At 42.8% G+C, this 18,962-nt stretch overlaps 1 protein-coding gene across 1 annotated transcript in view; it reads left to right on the forward strand.

Moving 5' to 3' along the window:
- The window catches only part of LOC133952426 (calsyntenin-2-like), a 238,150-nt gene that overhangs the window by 85,971 nt on the left and 133,217 nt on the right, over positions 1 to 18,962 (forward strand). The gene's annotated exons all lie outside the window — the stretch shown is intronic.

The following is an 18,962-nucleotide window of genomic DNA, read 5'->3' on the forward strand; positions in this document are numbered from 1 at the left end:
GATGTGGTGTGATATCACGGTGAAGGAGCTTATACTGGCTTCATGTAACCTAACAGCTGCATCACAGCTTTTTCTTTTACAGTGTTGCTGGTCTGCGCTGCAACCATTTAATCCAATAATTCCCACGAAGCACAAATGACACACAGGACTCATATTTCACATTTATTTGGAGTGGAAAGTGGCACAAATAAGGCCCATGGTGGCTGAGGACACTGCAGAGGAGTCAAACCGGATTAGATTCTTCCCACTTTGTGACCATTCCAGCTCTTCTAAAGGGTGCCAGCTCTTGTGGGAGGACGTTAGCTGGAGGCTGTTGGCGAGCACAAGCAGCCAATCTCCCGCTAGGCTGCTAATGTGGCCAAGGCCCTAGCATGGGGCTGGAGCACAGGGCTGGAGCCCACTCACCGAGGCCCTCGAGCTGGGCTGGATCGATGGATGGATGGAGAGGAAGAGTGTTTGTGCGTCTGTGCGTGCAAGCGTGCATGTGTGTATGCTTGCTAGAATATTTTTCATTGTTTGCTATAGTGTGTTTGAGTGAGAGTGTGTGTGTATGTGTGTGTTGTGTGTGCTGTGGCATGGCCTGAGGGGACTCACTATAATGGCCACCCTACAGGGAGAAACAGAGAAAATGATGAGACAGTAAGGAGGGTAGCTGGCTGACCAGCATATGTCCTCTGGCCTTCAATAGACTGACAGCCACACAACAAGAATACTTGCACAAACACACACAGCAGCCAAAAAACATGCACTTTCTTGCTTCTTCTGGGTGAGGTAGCTGCAAGAGTTTTTTTTCACAAATGTTATAATGAACAACAGCATTAACATCAACTCTCGGTCCTGCTGACTCAGTCGTCTTTTCCTGCTGTATCTATCCGGTGTCATTGCCACTCTCGTGTTTCCTCTAATCTCCACTTCCCACAAACTCACACACCCTTTTGTGCATCATGTACGCAATTTAGTGTCATGATAGCCAGAGTGATGTCTGTCGAAGAAACAGGCACAGTGACATCTGCCTGTCTAAGATTTAAGTGTGTGTGTGTGTGTGTGTGTGTGTGTGTGTGTGTGTGTGTGTGTAAAGAAGCACTTCAGGTGTATGATGATGAGAAAACCTATATTCCTACTTTTTATTCTGCATCGAAGATAACATTGCATTGGCATAATTTATTAGGCCAGCCAGGTTTTAATTATAAGTGATGTCTGACTCACTGGGTTCGAGCTGCTCAATGGGTGAAGGCAAGAACAGTAAATACACAGATCCCCATTTATCAGCTCATAAAATAACCACCGGCTTCAGCAGATACAACTCTACACATTTGAGCAAGGTTTTTTATGCACATGCATTTCCGCAGAATATTTTAGAACTGAATATTTGTCAATATGCATGATTTGAAAACACACAATTTCCATCTGTGTTTACCTGACAGCAGCTCACAGTCCAGTTTAATTCAGCAGAAAAATACCAATAAGGCTGCATTATTTCCGTGCTCGTCTTTTACGTCACTCCAAGCTTGTGGAGTAATCGCCTCGGACTGCTGCGCAGGGTGCAACCGTCACCACACTCACTGGGCTGGAACAACAGGAGATGTGGCACCGCTGAGCCTGACAGCTGGCTAAGACATCAGACACCACTGTGTCGTTACAACAGCTCACGACTTCAAAATCACACAAACAGCTTGTCAGAAAGAGTGAAAAGCACAGGTTTAGATATACTTATTGTTTTATGCATGAATGCATGACTCTGTCTGACAAACTGCAGTTGCCTTCTTCTGAGAAACAAAAACAAAAATGACACAAACAGCCAAAGGCTAGAAAATAACATTTATGTGCACATCTTTAGATTCTTGGTACAACTACTATTTTTATTCGTGAGTTGCACGTGTTTGAACATATCTAGTCAGAAGCATATGTGTCGACTCTTTCACGACATATGATTGAATTAGTTCACAAGTGCCTGCATGAAGTAAGTCATCAACACTGAGTTTTTCCATTTCATGTACCGGTCCCTCCAAAACTACTGGTAAGGCCAAGCCGATCTGTACCTAAAGACATTAGCACCGAATGTCGTCTAGCCTCCTGTTTCTCCTGGGAAGGCTGAATTTGTTGTTCAAAAGGATGAAACAACATGACAACCAGACTGCTTTAAATGTGAGGAAAAACAAATCATTTGGTAGCTGAGAAAAGAGAGAACATTGATCAGAGCCATTTCACAAACACTGGGCAGCGCCATTACAACAATTTGGTATCTCCTGAAAAGGAAAGAAACTACTGTTGTGATGAGCAACAGACATTGAACAGGTCGAACACAACAACAACGGCAGCTGCTGATAAGTTGATCATTGTGAGAGCTGTGAAGAAAAACAGCGGCAGTGACCGTCCTCAGGGCAAGGGCGAAGGAATCCGAATCCACCATTTGAAAAAGCAGTTAGGTTACATAGAGCCCAAACCACAAGATGCAGACCACTCATCCACGGGGTGTCTGAACCAACGTGAAAGAAAAGACCAAAAAGAAACACATGTGTCTCTTAGCCCTGTGTTTAGTTCACTTCCAGGGCATTGCCCTGCACACTCTAGACTAAGGATGCTCTGGATCAGGGCCAGTCAGCCTTAGGCTTAAGTTGGGGTTATCACACTTTGGAATGTGCCAGGGCTGTACCAGTATGAAGGCCTTGGGCTAAAGGAGCTGTTAGCCCGAGGCCAAGTGCATTGGCCAGGCTTAAATACCGGGAAATAAAAGCCGAAATTCTCAATTCGATTCTCATATTAATCTTTTGATCCTAGACCCAAATGTCTCTACTGTACAACAATACTGCAGTAATTGCCCTTAGTGTTCCAATAGCTTTGCTGGAAAATCCCAGTGTGATGATAGGTAGTGGCCTTAAGTATATAGAAACAAACCTGTAATTTTACAGAGTGTGGCTACTGAACTACTGGACGAAAGCAAAGGCCTAGATTAGGTTTAATGGTGCTGTTTCTGAATGCTCAAATTCCAGTGTTCAGTGTGAGACGTCCACCCACCGGCACAATTACCTCAACCCTAAGTAGCAAGTGCTTGTTGAATGCTCAAACAGTCTGACAGTCACTGGTGTGGTGAGCAGAGAAGCTAAAGGGGGTTTTAACTTGCCTCCCGAGCCTTCTGTATTTATTCTTAACACGACTATTTCCATCACTTTTGGTGTTACACCATGAATGCCCTGCCCCTCGACAGACTGTCCAAAAGACTGTGCTATTATCTTCACATTTAAGCAATGTGTTCTTCTATATATGAGCGCAGTAACTTAGTTACTTTACAAGTAACTTAGTTACATTACAAGTTACTTGAATTTAAAAGTAACTAAGTTAGATTACAAGTTACTTGATTTTAAAAGTAACTAAGTTAGATTACAATTTACTTTATTAGTTACAATCAGCAGCTGCCGACAACACCCCCACCGCCTCAACATAAAAATGACAACCGGTTTGGCCAACACTAACTTTATTAGACACCGCCGGAGGCCCCCCCCCCCCCGCGAACAACGCTGTAGCTGAGGTGATCCGCGAGAAGAGCCCGACACACGTCCAGAGTCGCTGCCGCCGACCGCCGTACCCGGTCCCCTCCAACCGGTCCCCGCCTTCCGCAGCGCCGACGGACACCGCCCCGCTGCATACTAGAAGGAAAGACCCCGCACCGCAGAAGAGCACCTCCCCCCCAAAAAAATGTCCAGGAGTGCTGCACACCGAGCCTCCGGCGGCGTGGTGAGGAGGGTGACGGGGCGACTGCTCCCCAAGCTGCAGGACGTGCCCAGCGGATTAACCACAAATACTGAAATAGTAACGCAAGGTGACTTGGACAAGTAACTTTCATCTGATTACTGGTTTGGAAATAGTAACGCGTTAGATTACTCGTTACTGAAAAAAGTGGTCGGATTAGAGTATCCGAGCTGGGATTTGAACCTTACCGGCATCACTGCTCCTAATGTACAACAGGTATCACCCAAATGTCTGATCTGTGAAGTCAAAACAATGTAAGTTATCAAGCTGTAGTGGCTTTTATAGAAGACAAATACCACTGTATGATGGCTTCTCAAGTGATGGTATGAGCAAGGATAATGGACAAATGCTTTGCTGACTACCGCTATGTGACACAGGTAAGTTGGTTGTCAGTCACTGCCTCTGTTGTGTTGCCGGCAAAACACATACACAGAAACCCACACGTTTGTTCCTGTCATTACATACAATTCCTGTGTATATCTGTCACTTTCACTGCACCCCAAAGCCCTGCAGCTTTTGTTTGAACGCCACGCTAAAGTCTCACCAGTGACCCGCGTATGCATCGGCTGCTCAATCTTCAGCACGGGTAGGTAAGACAGGTTCACTAAACCTCTGTCTGCCACTCACACTCACACACAAACATACATTCATTCTGCATAAATCATGTCAACCCCCTCTCTGTTGTCTCGGATGTGTCGTATGTGGTTTGCCTTTTCTCCAACTCTGAATAAGGGAGCACTTAGTTTTCATTTTGTGTGTGTGTGTGCTCTTACTGGCTGCAGGAATCAGCCTGCTCCTGCTCTTGTCTGGTGTCTGAGCAAACAAGGTTTCTGAATTCAAATTTTACTGCATCACAAAACTGCACCTCTCAAGGCATTACTAATAATCAATTATCTCTGACCTTGGCTTTCTTCTGCGAATCCAACAGCTTCCCAATTGCTCCAAACAGCAGGCGATATCATATAATCATTCACTGCTATAACACAAGGTAAATAGACATGAGTAAACATAGACCCTGGCTAATCTGCTCTAATTAATTAGCCGCTCGCTGCCTGTCTGATTGGGTAACAGATCTCAAGCTAATTATGAAAAGTATCTCATTAGCACAGTAGCAGTGAGCTCAATACAGTAGTATGTGGGAAGGAATGAACACTGCAATGCGTTTATTAGAAGGAGAGATAATATGTGTGTGACTCTGAGCTGGAATTAATGTGTTAAAAAGAGAGAAAGTGCATCATGAGTAGAGAGGATAAAGGTTGAGGATCTAGTCAGTGTCTGTATTGATTCATTGTCTTGCACGCATGTGTTGACAAGTTAAATCAAACAGTCTGTGTTAATATGATAAAGGGAATTTTAGGACACAGGTTTGTGAATCAGTACCTGTTGTAGTTAAGCCGTCACAGTGTTTAAACTCAGCGTCCAACTGTTACATTCTCTCACATTCACCATCGTGATTGATGAATGACCGAAAGGACCCGATCGCGGGTACAAGCGGCCGAGATGAGTTTTCTCAGAAGGGTGGCTGGCGTCTCCCTTAGGGATAGGGTGAGAAGCCCGGATGCCCACTGGGCGCCTCCCTTGGGAGGTTTTTCAGGCACGTGCAGTGGGGAGGAGACCTCGGGGAAGACCCAGGACTAGGTGGAGAGATTATATCTCAACACTGGCCTGGGAACGCCTCGGGATCCCCCCGTCAGAGCTGGTCAATGTGGCCCGGGAAAGGGAAGTCTGGGGCCCCCTGCTTGAGCTGCTCCCCCCGCGACCCAACCCCGGATAAGCGGATGACGATGAGTGAGATTGATGAATGTTAAGCCAGAAATAAACTTATCCTTTGTCAGACTGAATAAATGGAAACTACAGGACACTTTCACAGAGGCCTGTCAAACCTTTAAAGTACAGATGTGAAATTAAAGAAGGAGCTTTCTGATAGAAGACCCTTTAATGCCTTTTAAAGCTCGTGAAATGAGTTTTAAAAGAAAAACTGGAGGGGCCAGGGGGCTGCTTTTAATAAGGCAACAGTTTTTCCAACAGGTACCGCCGTCTCAATTCCCTCTAAATCCCCCACTTCAAAGCCGTTGCTCTAAACCATGATTAAAAAGTAACAGATTCAAATAAGTTTGCAGAAAAAAAAAATAAGAAACCTCTTTCCAGCGCTGTCAGATTCCTCTAATCCATGGGTGTTATCTGTTAAGGCTTTCTTCCCACCGTAATCCAGCTCCTGCTTCCCTTATTAGTGATTTTGCTTGTATTCTGACGGAGAACAAGGACTCACTTCCTCCCCTCTTTCAGTGGACGTGCATTCTTTTTTCATCTCAGCCCAAATCATTTCCACCTTCCAGATTTCATTGCTTTCAAGGTTGAGAGTGACGTCCTCTATCCTCAACCAGCCCACAGCAGATGCATCGATTTTTCACAGTCGAAAGCTTGTTCTCTTTGGAATATTTCAACTAAATGTCGCCTAATTGTATACATTGTTTGAGGGGCCAATTGTAAACAAATCATAGATTAAATTTAATCTATGATTTGTCAAACTCAAGCACAATTTTAATCAGCGATGATGTTAATCCACACAAATTTATATCCGATTTTGAGAGCACAGGCGGCATAAGGACTGTGTTCCTTCTGCCATTCTGAGAGCTTTAGTCATTGGCTTCAAGACAATGGAGCCATCTATTTGCTATTGTTCACATACTCATTTATTAATGAAGTACTGAAATACAATCTGCCTCCTCACTGAACCACACAGATGAGGGAAATAGTCGTTGTAATGAGATTTTCTTTTTTATTCAGGCTATATTTGTCTTTTGATGAGTTACAGAACTGGCAGAGGGGAGCAAGTGGAGTCAGCGCCATGTCTTCCTCTTTTGTTCTTTCAAAAGGAAACGAAAAGTAACACATGTTAAGTTCTCTTGAATGCATTAAGCAGAATTTCCAGTCAATTGCCGACACGGAGAAGCGGAGATGCTTGACTGTTGTAGCTGCTTTCTTACTGAGGCATAATAATTCTGTGGATTTCTTCTTATGCTTCTTCCTCTTCTTCATTGTACTGTTTATTTGCGGGTGGCAAACAAAGTCAAGGTGCATTACCATCATCTACTGGATCTACTTCTTCTTTGTTCTTCTTAACGAGTCACCCCATAGTCTTTTTTTGCCGAATTTCAGTTTTTCAAGGAATATTTGGTGGAATAAATTTAACAGAACAGAGCTTTGTTCTTACACATGTTCAAATACTTCAAAGGCTCTTTCTTGTAGTTGTTAAACTCGACCATTAGTAACAGACCATATACAATGGCCCACAATTACATTGCTTTTCTTTAGGTCTAAGCATTGGATTCAGCAGTATGATTAAATGTTTTTTTATCTAGTAATATATCGGACGATGTCATCTAAATTGATCACATTGAAAGCTTTTAAGTATTTTCTGTGGCTACCGAGGTGCCAAAGAGGGGCAGAACAAGCTGCTGCTGAGCGCGGAAACTTTATTATGATCCCTATGACTTAGATATCATTGGTGTATGCTTAAATGTGTCCCCATTCTGCAATAGGCTGATGCCCTGTCTAGTGTGAAGCTGTGGCTCAGGAGGTCGAGAGGCAAGTTCACTAACCAGAAGATTGGTGATTTGATCCCTGAGTATGATACTGGACCACAAGTGACTTTTAATGTAAGCACTTTGATTGGTGATGATTTACACAGCAGTTTGGGACTGGAACCACCCAACACAAGCTACATCAAGCTACATCTATCTGCATCTCTTTGAGTAACAAATAGAAGAAGCACATGTGTAGAAGATTGTGCAGAGTACGTTGAGACGCACTGGTGTGTGTGTGTTTGTTGATGATTAGTATTCAAGTATCAAGGCATCCAATTAAACTGCCAGCAAACTGTCATGAGTGCTTTTCCTGGGAGGCAAACATAAATCTGCTGTGAGTCGTTGCAATCTGACGGAGAAGGATGTTGTTTCCCAGCGAAGTTCAACTCTTGAAGAAGTACTCAATGAGACACATCGTTTATTAGCAGTTGTCAATACCACATCAATCACCTGACACTACATCACTGCTGCACTTTACAGAGTTCAACCCCGCTTTTGATGTATAACTTTAATTTCGAGGTTCCTCCTGCGCAACCTTGAATTCTTTTGTTTTTTATTGCGGTATCTCTGATCTGGCAACCAGGCCTATCTCGAAATCATCCTGTCTGACCTCCATTTATCTTAAAAATCCGACAGCTTCCTGTTGTCCCCTCAGCCACATGAGAGAGTGGGTCAGACAGTAAACGGCAAGTTTTATTATATGACTTGGTAGTGAAGGACACAAAGGCATCATCAACAGCTGTGTCAACCTAGAATTGACATTGATTGGTTATTAAACAGGGGTGTTGTCAATTTGGCCAATGTAATTCCTATGTTTCCTGAATAAAGTACATTTAAAATGCTGTTCTTTCCATTTGAAGGAAAAGGAAAGGCACCTTTCACACCTGTTACATTTGATTCACACTATTATCACATATACTGCAGAGGCTTATTTCTATAGCTTTCAGCCAGGAGCAGATCTTGGATCATAGAGTGTTCCGGCCGTTATCACTATACATCCTAAACTGAGGAAGACCCTGAAGTGATCGATCGAGTCCCCGGGTGTCACATTGCTATTCTGGTTTTGAAGAATAGCAGGTTTTTGGATTTTGGAATTTTAGATTTGTACTTTATAAATTATGCTCACTGGTTCTCATTTTCCTTGCACTTTATACGGCTTGTTTAATGGTATTTAGGATAACAAATCTATACCGGGATTCATCTTTAACTTGTGATAAAAAGTACTCCTGTAAGTGATCGGCACTGACTGGTTGTCAACACAGCAAGGTAGCTGTATTCTGGCAAATCAGGATCGCAGCCCAGACCTCTTGATATCTTCTAAACACAGATAGGGTATTCTTCTTTTTCTTCTTCTTCTTCTTCTTCATGTGGCTTATTGGTGGGTGGCAACCAACGTCCAGGTGCAAAACCGCCATCTACTTTGTCGGTGCACCATTCCTGGAGGTACTGCAATACCAGGTCAATGTGTTGCGTGGACAGATCAAGCCCCTATCCTGACTCCCTGTTCCAAAAATGTTTTTACTTTAAAATCCCCGGGTAGGGGACGTGTCTTCCTTTCTTCATCTCCATCTTGAAGCAGTGGTCAAAAGTCTGGATGTCCTCACCAAACAAGGTGAAAGCACAGGAACAACTTCAGTTGAATTGCTGTAGATACAAATACACATATAGGCTGTCGACCTTTGTCAAGAGACAGGGAAAATGCAAAGCTAAAAGCAGCACATAGTCTCCCTCCACCCCTGCATTTACCTTGGTAGTGATTTATTAATCCCTCACTCTTTCATTCCCTTTAGAGTTTTATTAAATGGATACAATCTTCATACAAGGGCAAGAAATTGTCTGTCACACTGAATAAATAAGCAGTGAACTGCCGTTATTAAAGCTCACCCGGCAGAGCATGGAGAAATAAAAGAAAATCTCCTTTTGATGGAAACATAAGAGACAGTCAGAGCTTTATATTTAACACTAATCCTGTGCCCAAATCCATGTAGTTAATTCCTGGATTGCCTTGGACCTGTAGCTGTGTTCCACAGCACAGAGGTTATTAAAACATCGTTCCTCCAAATGTCTCGCAGCTTTAATCACCCGACAGTGAGATCACCACAGAAATCATTTGTTCCCTTCTCCTCTATTATATATTCGATGGATAGTACACATTTTTCGTGAGATTAGGTATTTGGGGATTTAGGCATCCACGTCTACAGGGAATTTACAGGTATGCTGGCAATCAGAGGCCCGCTTTAGCCTCATCAGGCTCGGCTTCATTCCCCCGCTCTGGTTTTTTATCAATTTTTCTCTACATGTCATTATGGGTAATACGATTTCCGCATGTTCACTCAATTAACTGCGAGAAGGCCGGATAGGTTGGTGAGTAGAGGCGTGGGTGGGCGCACCAGGAGAAAAATAATTGCTTAAGAAAGTAAATACTAAATTATGACTAATTGCAAAACATCAAGAAAGTTCCTTTAATAGAACATGATTTAACAATCCTAATCATAATTAAGACTGTGTTTTTGTGTCAAAATATGACTTAACATAGCTTGTGGAGGTGGAAGTTATATATGAGGCAGGTTTTTCCTTCCTGCATTATGATGACATACACGCACCGACTTCACGCTGAGCCCTCTTGCTCAGTAATTGATGGAGGTCCTCGAGCAAACGTTGGGAAAAAAATGGATGTTTTAAATAAACAACGATTATACAAAAACATGACCACAAAACATTGATGATAATTAATAGCGTTCGATCCTCCGACATGACAAATAATATCCGTGAGGCAGCACATCAAGGTCACTTAACTCCAAGGAGAATACCTTGAATGCATTAGGTTTATATTACATGAGCTGGTTTCGCATTTGGTCCCTCTCCTCATGAAAGGCAGTGGGTTGCTGTGGTGGCTCTCTTCAGACACTCATGCGTGTGTGCTCCCAGTCTTCACAAACAATGACAGTACATGTTTGCTTTGCAGAGAAAACGTGGCTGAGTTTTAAGTGGAGAACAACCTATAATTATATGATTGGGAACAGCAAGAGCCTCCGGGGGGGGGGGGCAGTCACACATGTTTTAAAAGGTACAAACAGGATGAGAGCATGGGTATTGAAGGGTCTGACAGAGATGGGTGTAATTGGGTATAGAGAGAGAAAAGAGGAGTGAGGCTGAGAATGAATATGACAAGAGCGCTTCCATCTGGTATATATATTCTTGTAAATGGTTTGTCGCAGGAGCCTACGGTGAGACGCTTGCAAAATTACTGAAAATTAAGTGTACAAGATTGGCCACCAAAATCCAATCTGTTTCCAGCTCTAGTCATTTTGTAAAGTTGACGACGCCTCGGAACTTGTGACAGTCCAATTAAGTACATTTGCATATCGGGAGGCTTAAATTATTGTCATCCACTGGAGCATAAAATGGAGGTGCAACTCATGAGGAGATAGTGTTGATCGGTACTCGTATAGACTATGGAGAAGTACGTGTTGTGAGTGAGGGAAAAAAAGGAGAAGAGATGATTTTACAGCTTACATAGGGTAAATATTCCCTATTCTCATTCCGCCCACTCATCTTTCTTCCTTCTATAGTCAACTGCTTTTTTACCCTCCTAATACTTTCATCCCCTGTTTCATTTAATGTCTCTTTATTTGCTCTGGAAGCTTCCTGTCTTTATCCCTCCAAATCAACCTCGTGCTTTCTCTAGACATGCTTGTGTTTTTTTTTTTCCCATTTAGCAGATATGAACATTTTATCGGCATGGGTGTGGACAGTAGTTATAAAATGCTCCATTACCAAGAGCAAAGGTAGATCTTTTTCAGCCTCACACAGTGAACTCATTCCATTGTGCTCCATGAAACCAGCCTTTTATCTTTCTCACTCTCCCCCTTATCTTTGCCCCGGGCATGTGTGTGGTGTTGGCCTTGCTTCATGGAGGCACAGCCCACAGGTGGTAGAGCACATGTAAGGCTGTCTGTCAGGTGAGAGAAGGAGCCAAGCTCTGCCATGGTCTGACTGCAGGCAGTACATACAGGTCACATTATATTGTTTCTTCTCAGTCTGTTTCTCCACTGGTTTACATCAGCCCCATTCTGCCCCGACTTCTACCTTTTGTACCTATGTGTCAGGGGGGTTGGAATTACATATGTATTACTCTCACTGTGTGAATTATTGGATTGTGGCAGTTTTAATTGCCTTAAAAGAGATGAAGGAATATCACTGTGCCATTTTGAGGTGATGACCTAGGAGTCCCACAGGTTGTGCTGCCTGTTACTGTTTTAAAAATGCCCAAACGCCTCTGACCCAGCAACTTACACAATAAATGGTTTAGTAAACATTTTTAAGTTTTTGACAGTATATTTTTGGGCAATTTTTTTTGCAGGGAATTATCACCTTTGATGAAAGAGACCCTCACATGCAGTTGTTCCCCTGACATTCTTCTGCTGGGACACGCTAGCTGGGCATAGTGCAGCCCAGGATGATTGTAGATTCAAAGAAAGTACAAACAATCCAGTGTTTGTTCTCCCTGTAGCAGCTGGTGGTGCTTGAAGGAAGGATTTGATTGATGTAAGATTCATACATGATGGTGATTCATCACTAATTCACTTTAATAAAGACACCAGCTTGCATGCTATTTGTGCAATCACCATAGAGACCATGCGACACAATATTTTAAACTCAAAGATCACAATAAACCTTCTTGATACCAGCTGTCGTGAACGGTAACTGGATTATTGTGTTTTTCCAGTCGTATTGACCACTCACAGCACTTTTCACCGATTCACACACACATTCATACAGATCGCTTTTCCGATCCCACACTGTGGGCACAGCCGTCAGAGGCGATTTTCGGGTTCAGTGTTTTGCCCAAGGTCACTTTGGCCTGTGGAGCTGGGGATCAATCCACCGACCTCCTGGTTGGTGGACGACACGCTCTGTCTCACAGCCGAAAAAAGAACAGGAGAAGGACAAAATTTCCCACTCACTCTGTGCACCAAATCTGGATTTTTAATTCCTCTTTTTTGTAATCAGCATACCGATGTGTCGACAGAGGAAGAGGCTGATGATGATGCTGCTGTAAACCTCACCTGCTTCTCTGTCCTGGGCTAACTTGACCAGAGAAGACCTGTAACACATTTGTTAGGAATGGGAGTTTGAAAACACATGGTTGGTTACCTCTTCTATTGACAGCAAACACTTATCGAACATCATTCACCAGAGGTTTTTAATACCTGTGTGGAGCTTCAACTGACAAATATCTGAAGCACTCACTATTGCAAGGAAATAGTGAGTGCTATTCCACTTTTTGGATTTGTTAAACAATGCCTAGCTATCTTTCTATGTCTTTCTTTGTCAGCTATAAAGTGTATTACAGTTCTTACAGAAATAGTAAGAGAAAATAGTGTTTCTCTCTCCCTCTCTCTCTCTCTCTCTCTCTCTCTCTCTCTCTCTCTCTCTCCGTCCTACCGCTCTCCACGTCTGGGTGGTGCTGAAAAACATACAGCAGGCAGCTACTTTTCATCTTTTTTACTTATTCTAGTTTTACATATTTTGTATTAATATGCATAATATAGAATAAGAAAGAAAACAAGTGCTTTATAAATATTTCATCTGTTGTTTCTGGACATGTAATAAAAGGAACCTATTCTGAAAGCCACAGAGAGAGAAAGAGAAACAGTTAAAAGCTGGAGGTTTGCGTGTCGGGTCTGGTTTAATAATATATATATAATACACATTTTGGATGGCTGAATGGTTCAGGTTGGCTCTTAGATACAAAATTACCATTTTGTATAATGATGATGGTATGTTCCTCAAATAAATTCGTAAAGAGAGAAAAATAAGTTTTTCAGCGGGCGTAAACCAGGTTTCACTGTTTGAACAGTTTTGCACGTAGCTTTTGTGGCAGTAGACCAGATGCAGTAGCCAATCCTAGTCTCCTCCACACTGTAAGTTATTGATGTCCACAGTGACTCACAGGTTGCTGCAAGTTTACTGCATCAAAGGTGAAGTAGAGTGCACGACCGCACAGCACTCGCCTTCAGGGGCACTGATGTTATCAATTTTCTGCTTCATCACATGCCCATTATTTTATCAGCGGTACACAAAGGTGGCCTTTCATCCACTGACATATTGTTTTCCTGTTTTCTAGAGTGTTTTATCTTCAAACTCTTAAATCGTTAAAGTTAATACAGTTACACACCATGCCATTGACATTTTTTGAGTGTCATAAATGTGCACTTAATCTTTCATGGGCGACAGAGTTGCAGTTCACGTACCCTCAATGAACTCAAACCACAGTCCTTGCTGGGTTTTAGGGCTTTTAGTGGCCTTACTCCAAACTTATGTGCACCCGAACCACTATTTAGAAATCCTTTCACCTTTCTGTCATGAACAGAGAGCATAGACACAATGCTTGTCTCTTTTTTTCCCGAATTGTGTGTGTTTGTCTGGCAGTAGCACGGATTAAGCGTGCTACTGCCAGACAAACACACAATTTTACTGAAGAATGGTGGATTTATCAAAATTGCCTCCTGTAAAGTAACCTATCTATGTCTCCAGCAGCCAAGACGGTGGCCAGTCGAACCACTCGACATGATTAACTTAGTTGTCACTTTAAATCTACACCCTCCACTAATCTTATAACATTTAGGTCAGGTCCTCAGTAGTGGCAAGCCTGGCAAGCTTTGGCTCAAAGGGGCACTGAGATGATGTAGAGCTGACTGAGATTGTGCCAGAATAACATACATTAACATATGAAGGAGAAACACTCAGATAAAGAGGTGGAGAGTTTGGGGTAGCGGATGAGGCTCTGCAATATACAGCGAGTGTTTCTCGCCAATGCCATGTCCCAATGTCTGCACGCAATTTACTCACTACTTAATGTCAGAGCAGTGGCCCCACTGGATGAGCTTATTACAGGATGCTGTCAGTTTGCGTCTTTGCATTTGCCCTGGGAGTGATTGCTGATTGTATCCATCCCAATTGCAGACATGAGCTCGATGTAAGAGGGTGATAGTGGGTTTTGACTTGTAGAAAAGGGGCTAAAATGTTCATCCAACATGGAGTGTTTGATACCATGAATGAATCTTGAATGAAGATTTGCCTCTTAAGACCTTCCCTCAAGGTGGGTGAAGAGGAACTGCCAGTATGATTACTCTTCAAGAATAAATTACTATAAGGCTTTTGGAACAATTTAAATGAATCCTGTCTGTAATCTGGCACCTGTTTTTGGGCTCCATTATGCTTCAGAGTACTTTCAGATCATCTCACAGCAGTTGTATGTCATGTTTTACATAATCCTGTGGATGGCACATAGAATTATTCATCTTCTGATCACAGGGTTGTTGATGTGAATCCCGCCTCCTTTAGCCCAAATGCCGAGCTGTTCTTGAGTGTGACACCAAACTCCGACTAGCTCCCAGTTGTCAGGCCTTGCATGGTAGCACGCTGACACATTTTAAACATTGGGATAGAGAAGGCTGCTTCCAAAAATGTCGGTAGCTGTCCAAAGCTGACAATCCAACCAGCATGCCCATTTCACGCATCGATTGGTGTGCAGACTTAAGGTAGTATGTTGGATTTGAACTTCCCTTAAAGCTCTCTTCTTTTTTCTTCAACAAAAAACTACCTTTGGATTCAACACTTCAAATCTCTTAAAGGCAAGACTGTCCATAAGTCGGCATGCTTTTCCCCATGAATACTATTCATTGCCTCAGGCTTTTAAGATGGCATTTTGGAAAAGGTATAAAAAGTTTGGACTTCAGACATGGTTGATGATACATTGCAAAATCTAGCTTTAAAGAACACTTGAGCAACCCTTTTGGTACGTTGAGAGAACAGCCAAGAATCACAGTCAGAGCTTGCCCTCTTTTGTCTGAAGCCTGACACATGCTCATTGACACTGTGTGCAGACTTAATGCATCTGCCAACACACTTTGACTTAGAGCTTATTACTTTTGACAAATTAAAATGCCTGGGAAATATTTACTTCAGCTTAAAAAGAACAAATATAAATTAGAAAACTTTTCTCGTTGACCCTGTCTTGCACGATATCCCTCTGCGCACATTTAATGAGTTTACAAATAAGACTGCAGACACACACAATGTGAGATTGAGATTTCGGACGCGTCCACATTAGCCTCTCTGCCTGTGTGCGTTACAGTTAACCCATAACCCCCTACTCTGTTTCACTATGCAAAACCACATTGCCACAGCCTTTATCAAACTCATTTACAGGGTTGGCCAGCTCTTGATAAGTAATTGTCAAGTGTCTGAGGATTTTATCTTGTGCATTTAATCACAGGCTTGCGCTTCACAGCCCGGATCCTCCTTTACCACTCAGCCCCCTCCCAAATAAAAGGGATGGCTCATTTTCAAGGAGGGCCTTGTGGCTTATCAGACGTGAGATGCTGTCTTCACTTCCCCTCAGGCCTGTAAACTGGATGCATTAGTAATGAATCACTCTGTAACCATACCCAAGTGGACAACAATTTGTCCATCCCTATCTGCTAACGCGGTCTCTTCACAACCCTTATGTGATACCTAAGGGATTTCCTGAAGAGACCATTCTCTTATTGAAAATGGGAGTGGGCTGCTCATACTTCATCGTCAGGGAGGATAAGAGCCGTCTTAATAACATATGTGTGTCAGAGGTGCCACATAATCCTGCCCATCAGTATTATTATAGTTTATTAGGGCAGCACCTTAGGTGACAGCTGAACAATTGTGTTTTACGTCTGCTTTTGCCCGATACTGTCATTTTCATCTCCTAGCTCTTACCTGTCATTTTCACCCTGCCCGATCCCCTTTGAGATAGTGACAGTTACACACAGACCGTGCAATATGGAAAAGACTCACTGTGGTGCGCTCCCTCATTGGAGCTGTCATACTTCATTGAAATGAAAAGCCAGTGGAAAGCGTAAGAGGCAGAACCAAAAAAAGAATAAGGAGGTAAAAATGTACAAGTGAGAGAATGAAGGGTTTGGGCGTTTATCATCATCCACTTGACACACAGGAGGTGACAAGCGATGGTGATAAAACAGTTGTGGAAAGTGATGAATGGGGCTGGGGTGTAAACTTTAATGGCCCAACCTTGGATGGGAGCAAATTGCCAATATTTAATTAACTGTAATGTGATCAATCAGAGTGTTAAAGGATAGAGCTGTTCTGGTGGGACACTCTGCCCTCTGCACTCATCCAACAGCTTATTAAGCCTTGAGAAAGCTCAATGGAAATGCAGCAATCAACAGAAGTGGCTCTGGGTGGTTGCTGTTGTCACTGCACTGACAACAGCAGTATGTTTTCTTTCTAAATCATCCTTGATGTGCTGCCACTCACGACTGGTTTCAGGGCTGCATCACACCGGGGTTGTGCTTTGCCCGGAGCATCCATGAGAATGATCTGAATGGCAGTGAGACGATGCTTATGTTTTATTTTTTAAACAAAGATTCCTGCTTAAATCATTCAGTCAACCACCTAAAGTTGAGTTGATTATTGTGTGAATGCAAAAAAAATATACAGGTGATATTTGGTGTCTCTGTTGTTGTCACTCCAAACAACAATAAGCCAAACTCAGTGCAGGAGGGACTACGGAGTGTCAATCAACACTCCGCTAGGGAACTTAGAGAGATGGTGTTTATGAAATTTTCTGTGAAATACTTTTAAATGTTTGGATGTGGAGTTATCGTAGCTGATCTTCATCTTTTTGGTGATGCTGATTATATAATGTGTTTCATATTTATAGACTGAGACATCATGTTAATTCTGCTTTATATGGTTTGGTTTTATAGATTGTGTATAATGTTTGGACATAAAGTTTCATTGAAATAATTTCATTTCAAATTTTTAAATGTTGTCTGGATTCATAGCTTTTCAAAGAGTTTTAAAAAGCAATAAAACAATCTGAAAAGTGATTAAAATCGAAGAAATAAGCTGTTAAAAAGGCAACATTGATAAAAATGTAAAATGTGTCAAGATGAATTGGTTTTTGATTTTATGTTTTGTGTACGGTGGCCCTGAGAGCTCAACGAACAGCAACTTAAGAAAACACATGCAAGTTGACAAAACACAAGCAAAGTAAGAAAACATCTCCATCAATTTCACAACACAACACAACACATAACAGAAACGCACAGCAAATAGTCACACGCGCTGCAAATAGACACACGCGCCGCAAATAGACGAACGCGCAGCAAATAGAGGCGACAACACAACGGAAGTGTTTCCATAGGACAGCTAAAAGGGATGGACACAGGAGACACTAAAACGTCTAATACACTATACAATTTCGGTTCCGCACAGGGGTTGTCATCCCGCGGCTCTGGAGCCGAACGCGGCTCTTCAGCCCCTCTACAGTGGCTGTACTGTACAGTGTTGTGCATATGTTTCGCGATCGCTGAACTTAACGAATCAGTTTTCATATTATTAACGTGAACGTAACGATGAACGTGATTAAACGTCACGTTCATTTTTTAAATCATCATCGTATCAGGCCCTCATGAAATACCAGGAGTGGGCGGTGGTGTGTGTGTGTGTGTGCGCGTGTGTGGCCAGCGCACCGGGGCTCCGACCCCGCCCACTCGCTCGGAGAGAGCTACAGTGAGCTCTGAAGATGGTCCGATCTAGAGACATGCCGTCTTCTCCTGTTAAACTGAATAAGAAGCGCTAACAAGCAAGCCCCTGTTTGTGAGGAAATGTATTGTCCATAGTGAGCAGGGGTTTTAAACCTTTACTATCAGAAGAGACATTTTGCCCCCTCTTCTGAGCGAGTGGGCGGGGTCGGTGCCCCGAGACCCGAGACCGGTCAGCCCGCTACACACACACACACACAACACACAAACACCCGCTCCTGGTATTTCATGAGGGCCTGATACGATGATGATTGAAAAAAAGTAACGTGACGTTCAATCGCGTTCATCTTTACGTTCACGTTAAAAATATGAAAAGTGATTCGTTAAGTTCAGCGATCGCGAAACATATGCACAACACTGTACAGTACAACCACTGCAGAGGGGCTGAAGAGCCGCGTTCGGCTCCAGAGCCGCGGGTTGCCGAACCCTGTGCGGAACCGAAATTGTATGGTGTATTGGACGTTTTAGTGTCTCCTGTGTCCATCCCTTTTACCTGTCCTCTGGAAACACTTCCGTTGTGTTGTCGCCTCTATTTGCTGCGCGTTCGTCTATTTGCTGCGCGTTCGTCTATTTGCAGCGCGTTTCTGTAATGTGTTGTGTTGTGTTGTGAAATTGATGAAGATGTTTTCTTACTTTGCTTGTGTTTTGTCAACTTGCATGTGTTTTGTCAACTTGCATGTGTTTTCTTAAGTTGCTGTTCGTTGAGCTCTCAGGGCCACCGTATTTTTGTCCTTTGTTTGGGAATTTAATGTCCCATGACCAGATAAAGAGACCTATGCACTGAGGGTCAAAGATGACAAAGAGGCTTACTAAATAATTGTCTTTGATTAGTTCTGTGTTTATTATAATGTTAAGGGTCTTTCAATGGACAATCTGATACTTTTAGTGTTTTAACGTGAGTTCTGTTAGTTTCTGCTGTTTGGTTTGTCACATGACACAAGATGAAGAGACTTCCAAACGAAAGGGCAATGCACGTCTTTAACATGTGTTTATTTTTCTCATGTAGTTCAACAGTTTT

Source organism: Platichthys flesus, chromosome 4 (assembly GCF_949316205.1).
Source record: "Platichthys flesus chromosome 4, fPlaFle2.1, whole genome shotgun sequence".
In the NCBI taxonomy this organism is placed as follows: domain Eukaryota; kingdom Metazoa; phylum Chordata; class Actinopteri; order Pleuronectiformes; family Pleuronectidae; genus Platichthys; species Platichthys flesus.